The sequence below is a fragment of the Somniosus microcephalus genome, unplaced genomic scaffold, assembly GCF_052327205.1.
Source record: "Somniosus microcephalus isolate GS21.2 unplaced genomic scaffold, FLI_Smic_1.0 unresolved_chr5, whole genome shotgun sequence".
Classification (NCBI taxonomy): Eukaryota; Metazoa; Chordata; class Chondrichthyes; order Squaliformes; family Somniosidae; genus Somniosus; species Somniosus microcephalus.
Genome location: NW_028225183.1, coordinates 17,738,522 through 17,747,297, shown reverse-complemented (window position 1 = coordinate 17,747,297; position 8,776 = coordinate 17,738,522).

Below are 8,776 nucleotides of genomic sequence, written 5' to 3'. Positions count from 1 at the left end.
CAACTCACTGAATGTGCTATCCAAAAGATCCTCAGCATCGCGTATGCTCCAGAGTGAGTCCATTCGCAGCTCCAGCGCCACCATGCGGTCCGCTAGGAGCTGCAGCTGGACACACTTCCTGCACACATAGTTGTTAGGGACAGTGTCCCTGATTTCCCACATGGCACAGGAGGAGCATGACACGGGTCTGAGCTGCCCTTCCATGACTTAACCCTTACAAGACCCTTTTATTTACTACGATTTAGCTTAATTATTGAATTCTACTTAGAATAAGTTTGTGAAAGTACTCACCAACCAGTCACCTACCTGTTTTCTGGTGTTGTATTTTCACTGCCGCCTCCTGTCCTGGAACCTTTTCCACCTAGGTTAGGCTCCTGAAATAAAATAAATTGAACCTACCTTTTCAACTTCCCCTAACAGGTTAGAGGAGGTGGAAGGGTGGGAGACACTACACTCTAGTGTTTCGGGTTTAGCAACAGCTCCACTAATATAAGAGTTACTGGCCTTCTGCTCTCCTGACTGCACCAGCTGTGAAAGAAAAAGCCCGCGAAAGGTGAGCTTTTAAACTCACCAGTTACTGGCCTCCTGCTCTCCCGACTGCCCCAGCAGTTACTGGCCTTCTGCTCTCCCGACTGCACCAGCTCTCTCCTGGAACCTGGATTGGTCGGTGCCTCTGACTGCTCCCTCTCAAGCCTTTAAGCTCTCCCGCCTCGGGCTGCTCCCGCACAGGTCCGCTGCTTCTCCGGTCTCGGGGCTGTGGTCCTCTCTGCTCTGCTGTTGATTTGGTCCCGCCTCTGCTGAACCCGCCGGTTTTAAGTGCCGCCGGTCGCGCTGCTGCTCTCCCACAGGTCCAAGCTCTCTGACCTCGCCTCTGCTGAACCCGCCGGTTTTAAGTGCCGCCGGTCGCGCTGCTGCTCTCCCACAGGTCCAAGCTCTCTGACCTCGCCTCTGCTGAACCCGCTGGTTTTAAGTGCCGCCGGTCGCGCTGCTGCTCTCCCACAGATCCAAGCTCTCTGACCTCGCCTCTGCTGAACCCGCCGGTTTTAAGTGCCGCCGGTCGCGCTGCTGCTCTCCCACAGGTCCAAGCTCTCTGACCTCGCCTCTGCTGAACCCGCCGGTTTTAAGTGCCGCCGGTCGCGCTGCTGCTCTCCCACAGGTCCAAGCTCTCTGACCTCGCCTCTGCTGAACCCGCCGGTTTTAAGTGCCGCCGGTCGCGCTGCTGCTCTCCCACAGGTCCAAGCTCTCTGACCTCGCCTCTGCTGAACCCGCCGGTTTTAAGTGCCGCCGGTCGCGCTGCTGCTCTCCCACAGGTCCAAGCTCTCTGACCTCGCCTCTGCTGAACCCGCCGGTTTTAAGTGCCGCCGGTCGCGCTGCTGCTCTCCCACAGGTCCACGCTCTCTGACCTCGTCTCTGCTGAACCCGCCGGTTTTAAGTGCCGCCGGTCGCGCTGCTGCTCTCCCACAGGTCCAAGCTCTCTGACCTCGCCTCTGCTGAACCCGCCGGTTTTAAGTGCCGCCGGTCGCGCTGCTGCTCTCCCACAGGTCCAAGCTCTCTGACCTCGCCTCTGCGGAACCCGCCGGTTTTAAGTGCCGCCGGTCGCGCTGCTGCTCTCCCACAGGTCCAAGCTCTCTGACCTCGCCTCTGCTGAACCCGCCGGTTTTAAGTGCCGCCGGTCGCGCTGCTGCTCTCCCACAGGTCCAAGCTCTCTGACCTCGCCTCTGCTGAACCCGCCGGTTTTAAGTGCCGCTGGTCGCGCTGCTGCTCTCCCACAGGTCCAAGCTCTCTGACCTCGCCTCTGCTGAACCCGCCGGTTTTAAGTGCCGCCGGTCGCGCTGCTGCTCTCCCACAGGTCCAAGCTCTCTGACCTCGCCTCTGCTGAACCCGCCGGTTTTAAGTGCCGCCGGTCGCGCTGCTGCTCTCCCACAGGTCCAAGCTCTCTGACCTCGCCTCTGCTGAACCCGCCGGTTTTAAGTGCCGCTGGTCGCGCTGCTGCTCTCCCACAGGTCCAAGCTCTCTGACCTCGCCTCTGCTGAACCCGCCGGTTTTAAGTGCCGCCGGTCGCGCTGCTGCTCTCCCACAGGTCCAAGCTCTCTGACCTCGCCTCTGCTGAACCAGCCGGTTTTAAGTGCCGCCGGTCGCGCTGCTGCTCTCCCACAGGTCCAAGCTCTCTGACCTCGCCTCTGCTGAACCCGCCGGTTTTAAGTGCCGCCGGTCGCGCTGCTGCTCTCCCACAGGTCCAAGCTCTCTGACCTCGCCTCTGCTGAACCCGCCGGTTTTAAGTGCCGCCGGTCGCGCTGCTGCTCTCCCACAGGTCCAAGCCATTTCAGGATTCCTTAAAGTAAATGGCTGCAATCAGTTTAAACGAGCCCGCCAAAAGATAGACAAAGGACTGACCTGATTTGGCGCACAGCTAAGGAATGAAGAATCGGGTATAATTGTAAGCCCAACGGTAGTGATCGGTCTCTTAGTTCTTAGCTCTAGCTATCATGCCCTGGCCTCGTGGCGGGCACTCTTCCCGCTTCCCACGCTGCTCAACAAGCAAGGACGCCCATTACACTGGGGCCAAATGCAGGAGGAGAACGAGGCCCGAGTTCAAAACCACGCAGGACACACAGGCCACAAACGGGCAGACGAGACGAGATAAGATGAAGAATACGGTAAAGGCAGAGAAGGGCAGCGGAAAGACGTGTTGGGTGACAAACGCCCAGTTATAAGCTGATGTTTGGTGAATAAGTTGGCGTTTGTTGCATGGACAGTAAACTCAAGACAAACAGCCCAGTTACAAGCTGGCGTTTGTGAGAATAAGTTGGCGTTCAAAGCCTTTGAGAGTAAGCTAGCATTTAAAGCCTGGCTAGAAAATTGCACAGTAATAGCCCGGGTAACGAATAAACTGGCGTTCGAAGCATGGGTAGCACAATCATTTAGACGGTAAAGAACGCCAAGCAACCCTCCAGCTGCAGCAATACCGCCGACGACTGCCCAAGGAAGAAGAAGAAGAAGGCCCATTGCCATCGATCACATCGGTAGCTGTTGAAAAGGAGGGTGCTTCGCACAAACAACTTCAGCGCCGCGCCCTGTGACCACGTGGCGACGGGATACCCCAGAGGACAGGAAGAGCGGATACCCACCATCTAACGCAACAGGCTATGGATTGGTGAGCATGAATACCTGGCCCCTCACAGCTTAATCTACTTAGTCATGGGGGTGGGATTAAGGATAACGGGATTTTTAATGTATTTGTTTCCCTCGATATGCCGTGTGTTCCCCATTCCCACATAAGTGTATTAATTGTTTTATGCCTGGAAATATACCAGTAAATCTCAGTAGTATTGGGTTTCATTCAGCCTTTTAATAAAATTTTGATTTGCTTGTACCAAACCACGTGTCTATTCGATTTCCTGTATCGCCGCCTGTACCTAATTCTGGTGCCGAGAACCCATGGGTGTGGAACGATTCGAACCGCTCAAAGGCAGTCAGGGGCAGAGCTGACTGGGCACACACGCCAAAATCCCCTAAAGAAATGGCGACCGCGGCAGGACTCCGGCAAAAGTGGAGTGATACCGTAGACAATGGTTCGGATGAGCAAACCATGATGGAGGAACGGATTTCTGATTATGTGTTTAGTAAGGTGAATATCACAAAGAAGTGGATCACCAATCTGTTAAGGGCTGGGCGTCTGGTAGATGCCGCAGCTAAGTGGACAGAAGGGAGGGAGCACACGTTATCCCTAGAGAAGGCAGATGTCTTGATGTGTTTCAAGAAGCAGGTCCAGCTTTTGGACAGGCTCGTTGCAGCACGGGCAGCCAAGTTAAAGGAGTCAGCCCTGGAGATCCAGGACAAAGATCTATCAGGGGAGAAGTTAATGGTAGCATTACAGGCCCTGAATCAGGAAAGGGTACATTTAATGGGAGAACATAAGGCCAAGTTGGAATACCTATTGTGCCAAGTCACTGAAGCCAAGGGTCACGAGTTGAGCTTGTGGGCAAAGAACGCCCGCATGGCAAGGCAAGTTAGAGAGCAGGAGGAAAAGGTGAAACAGGTAAATGCAGCTTACAAGCTAGCGAGTGAACAGGGGTTTGAAGATGCAGATCATGGCCGCTCCAAGGAACAGATTGAAAATCTGAGCCTGGCCCTGAGGATGGCAAAAGGCATGGTATGCCTCATAAGCCCGGAGGCAGGCCAGGCGGATTTTATGGGGACCGAGGGGAGAACAGTTCAGACATCACAGGTAGAGCCAAGGGGCAACACGGTTGAGGAACAGGAGGTCTGTCGGCCGCCACCCGTAGCACCAGATTTTAGCGAGGTCTGGAAGCAAGGGGGGGCAGAGTCAGGATTGGGAACGGAGGTGTAACAGCCCCCGCCAGAGAGGCCGGAGCCGGGACTAAAGTTTCCAGCCCAGCATCGGAGGTTCGGCCCACCCGTCAATGGCGATGACGAGGGAACCCTCCAAAACATTTCGTATTACCCTATAGCACCCAAAAGCTTAGGGCTATGGTGAGCCATATCCAAAAGCTCTCCGAAAAACGGGACCCCTCGATCCACTTCAGGGAAGTAGAGCAGGCAGCCAGCGTCAACAACTGCGATGGTGCTGAGCAGGCCAAAATGCTGCTATTTTCCCTGGAGAGTAGGCTCCTCCAATCCCTCTCTGACGAGTGAAAGAATGGGCAGAGCGGGAATGAGGAGCTCAGGGATGAGGTTCTGGAGGCCATGGAGATGAATGAGGGAGGTCCTATCTCCCATGGGGAGAAGACTGTCCAGCACACAAGGGAAACACCGGAGGCTTCTGCGGAAAGGTTATGGCCGGTTTATAGGAACACCTGTCCCGGGGCACCTAATCGGGCATTCCGGTACCAGGATCAGCTGAAATGAGGGGGAATTTCTTCACCCAGAGAATGGTGAACCTGTGGATTACTCTGCCACAGAGGGCGGTGGAGGCCAGTTCATTAAATATATTCAAGAAAGAGTTGGATATATTTCTTAAGGCTAAATGGATCAAGGGGTATGGGGAGAAGGCAGGGACAGGGTACTGAATTTGGATGATCAGCCATGGTCTCATTGAATGGCGGAGCAGGCTCGAAGGCCGAATGGCCAATCCTGCTCCTATCTTCTATGTTTCTGTGTTTCTATGACTGCAGGATGGTCAACAGGTTTGATGTCAGCGTAGACGGGGACCCCATGGCCCGACCACAAAAACAGTACAACTTCCACAGGGAAGCGGAGCCGGACATGGAAGCAGCCATGTCCTCTTTAGTACAGCAGGGAGTTCTGAGACAGATAGCCACCCACATAAACTCGCCACTGTGGCCAGTTAGAAAGCCGGACAATTCCTGGTGGTATATCGGCTGCTCAACAGTAATTTCCCAGCATGTGCACCCACGGTAGCAGCAGTTGCCGACCTGATAGGAAGTATTCCAGCATTCGCGACCACGTTCACGGTGCTGGATGTTTCCAACGGGTTTTGGTCCATCCCTTTAAGGAGGGAGGATCAGTAGAAGTTTGCCTTTATGTTTAAAGGGCAACAGTACAACTGGAGCTGTTTGCCTCAGGGCTTCCACAAAAGCCCCAGCATTTTCCATCAGTGCATGGCACACAGTTTAAAGTGTTTCAGTCAGCCCGGACTTTTGGTACAGTTTGTGAATGACATGCTCCTGTTCACGGATTCGAAAGAGGAGCATGGCCCACTGCTCGTCGAACTACTGGAGCTGCTCAGACAAGAGGGTTTTAAAGTAAACCCAAAGGAAGCACAGACCGGCCAGCAGGAGGTGAAATTCCTAGGTCTGACTGTACGTGCTGGAGAAAGGGCCATAGGTAAGGCTAGGAGGGAGGCGGTACAGGAGTTACCAGTCCACAACACAGTTACGGGTGTGAGGTCATCTTTAGGGATAACCGAGTACTGCAGAGACTTCATTGAAGACTATGCAGCCACAGCAGCCCCTCTGCACCGACTCCTTCACAAGGGAGTGGAGTGGGTTTGTTTTGAGGCCTGCCAGGCAGCATTTGTAAGGCTCAAGGAGGATCTGCAGACCGCACCAGCTCTAGGGGCCATAGATGGTGGGAAAGAGTTCTTCCTGAAGGTAGCAGCCAGCGGGGATAGCCTGAGTTCAGTGCTGCTCCAAGAGCGGCATGGCAGGCTGAGGCCAGTGGGCTACTCCTCCAGGAAACTCACGGAGGTGGAAAGGAGCTACTCCAACTGTGAGCGGCACCTCCTGGCCACACATTGGGCTGTGAAAAGATCGCTGATCTTCACAGGCAGCTCTGCCATCACCCTCCTCACCCATCACACACCCACCCATATGCTACTGGATGGGAGGATCAAGGATGGAACAGTGAGCATTGCCCGCATTGCTCGCTGGACACTGCTCCACTCACAGATGGATCTTAGAGTGAAGGGGCTCTGCGAGCCAAAGCTCACAGCCAACCTGGTATATCCTGGAACAGCCCACCGGTCTTCCATAGAAGGGGTTGGGAAGTGAACATAGGTTTACCGGCCGGGATACATCCCACGAGCCACGAGATCTATGTAGACGGCTCCAGCACGGTATCTGCTGGTGAGCGACTCACAGGGTGTGGAATTTATGACCAAGTGGCAAACATTGCCCTTGCAATTAAGCACCCCAGCACCATGAGCGCCCAGCAGGCTGAACTGTCCGTGGAAGTGTACGTCGTTTCAACCCCCAAAATCTTCCCCACCCCATATACGATTTGCTCGGACAGCATGTTCACGTGCAATTTGTGTACTGTGTACCTGGCCATCTGGTACTGCCGCGTATACACCTCCGCCGACGGGAGACCCCTCACAGTAAAATCCCTGCTGGAGAAAATCCTAGAGGTAGTGGGGGAGGAAATGGAGGTCTTTATTCACAAGGTGAAGACCCATTCCTCCACAGAACCCCGTAGGCAGTGTAACCAGCAGGCTGACATGCTGGCCAAGGAGGGTGCACTTACAGGCACTTTCTGTGACCCAAATGGGTCCAGACCCATGGCAGCAGTCAGAAGTAGGGACAGGACACCAGGAAGAGCAGGGGTAGATTTAGCACCGGAACTTAAGATGGTCCAAGCCCAAGACACCGTCCTCAAAGCCGTCCTCAACGCAGTGATTGAGGGGAAAATGGTAGAGGGTCCTTATGGCACAGCAGCCTTCTCTGTGAAAGAAGGCATGCTGTTTAGGTGAAAACAATGGGTTGTACCACAGCAGCACAGGAGGGAAATCCTTCAACTGGCCCAAGACGGTTCAGGAACGGGGCATCCCGAGCCTGAGACCACCTGGCAGCCGGTGGAACAGGCGCAATGGTGGCCAGGACTCAGTGAAGATCTCCGCGAGTTCTGCGCCAGCTGTCTGGTGTGCCCTGCTAACAACCCTGACCCCCATAAAACGAAGGTACCCACGGGACACATCAGGAGGGTAGAAGGACCATGGCATTCGAGATAGGTCTACGACATCGGGCCCCTACCCACCGCCCAGGGAGTCTATAATACTGCCTAGTCCTGGTGGATGTGCTCACCAAATGGGTAGAAGCCGTCCCCTGCAGAACGGCCACAGCTCTGGCTAAAGCCAAGATCCTGGTCCAGGAAGTGTTCTCGAGATGGGGGCACCACAGTATGTGGAGTCCGACCAAGGGAGGCACTTTACCGGGCAGGTAATGCAAAATATCCTTCTGCTGCTCAGCATCGAGGGGAAGTGGCCTGTCGCCCACAACCCACAGTCATCAGGGATTGTGCACAGAATGAATAGGACCTTAAAGGAAAGGTTGAGGAAAGAGATGGTGGACTGACCTCTAAAATGGGCAGATCTCCTACCGTTGGTCCTCATGCGGATACGGGCCAGCCAGTCAAAAAGCACGGGGTGCTCCACGCACGAGCTGATGACTGGCAGGTTTAGGCGGATCCCCACCCATATACTAGACCCGGAGCTCACAAAAGGTCAGCTCAGGGAGGTAAACCGGGACAGGTTCGACCGAAACCTCTTCGAGCACCTTAAACAGGTCCATGGGCAGGCGGCTGGAAACATGGGAAAGCAGCATCGGAGCAACCGATTGCTTTTAGAACCCCGAAAACACCACGAGTGGGAAATAGGGGATCACGTCATTGTGAGGAATTTTGCTCGGATAGGGAGTATGGAACCATTATACATGGGGCCCGACAGCATTGTAGACAAGGCAAGCCCATGGTATACGTCGTTAAGATGCCTCCACGCACCAAATGGTTCCATACTAATCAGTGTAAATTGTTTAAACCCGAGAAGAGAGAACTGTCAGTGGGGGCAAGGTCTGAAGATAGAAATCCTCAGCCTGCAGCGGGAACAAGTTCACAGACTGCACAGGCAGGCGTTGTGGTTTGGAAAAGGGGAGGAGCCATCCCACCCACCGCTTGGGACACTCCCACACTCTTCTGGGATTCAGATGATGAGGGACCCCAGAGCGAAGACCCCACCCCTGACCCAGCTTTAGAGGAGGAGGGACCAGAGAGTGAAGGCTCCGCCCCTGACCCAGATTTGGACATGGTGGCAGAGACCTTCAGCCCGCAGCAACAGGCTGCAAAGAGTTACCTGCCCCTGGCCCAGGTACAGGAGGGCTAAAGCCTGAGGAGGAAGATCCCGGGCCAGCGGTAGTGGTGAGCCCACAGACCGCACTGGAGGGGGCAGCAGTTCGGGTTAAAGAACCACCAGCCAGAAAACCCCCACACGCCAAAGTCCCTAGAACGTCCCCACGGACGCCCCAGCCAAGGAAAACATGGTCACCAGCTCCCCATTTTAAAGGGGCAGGGTCCTGAGTTAGGG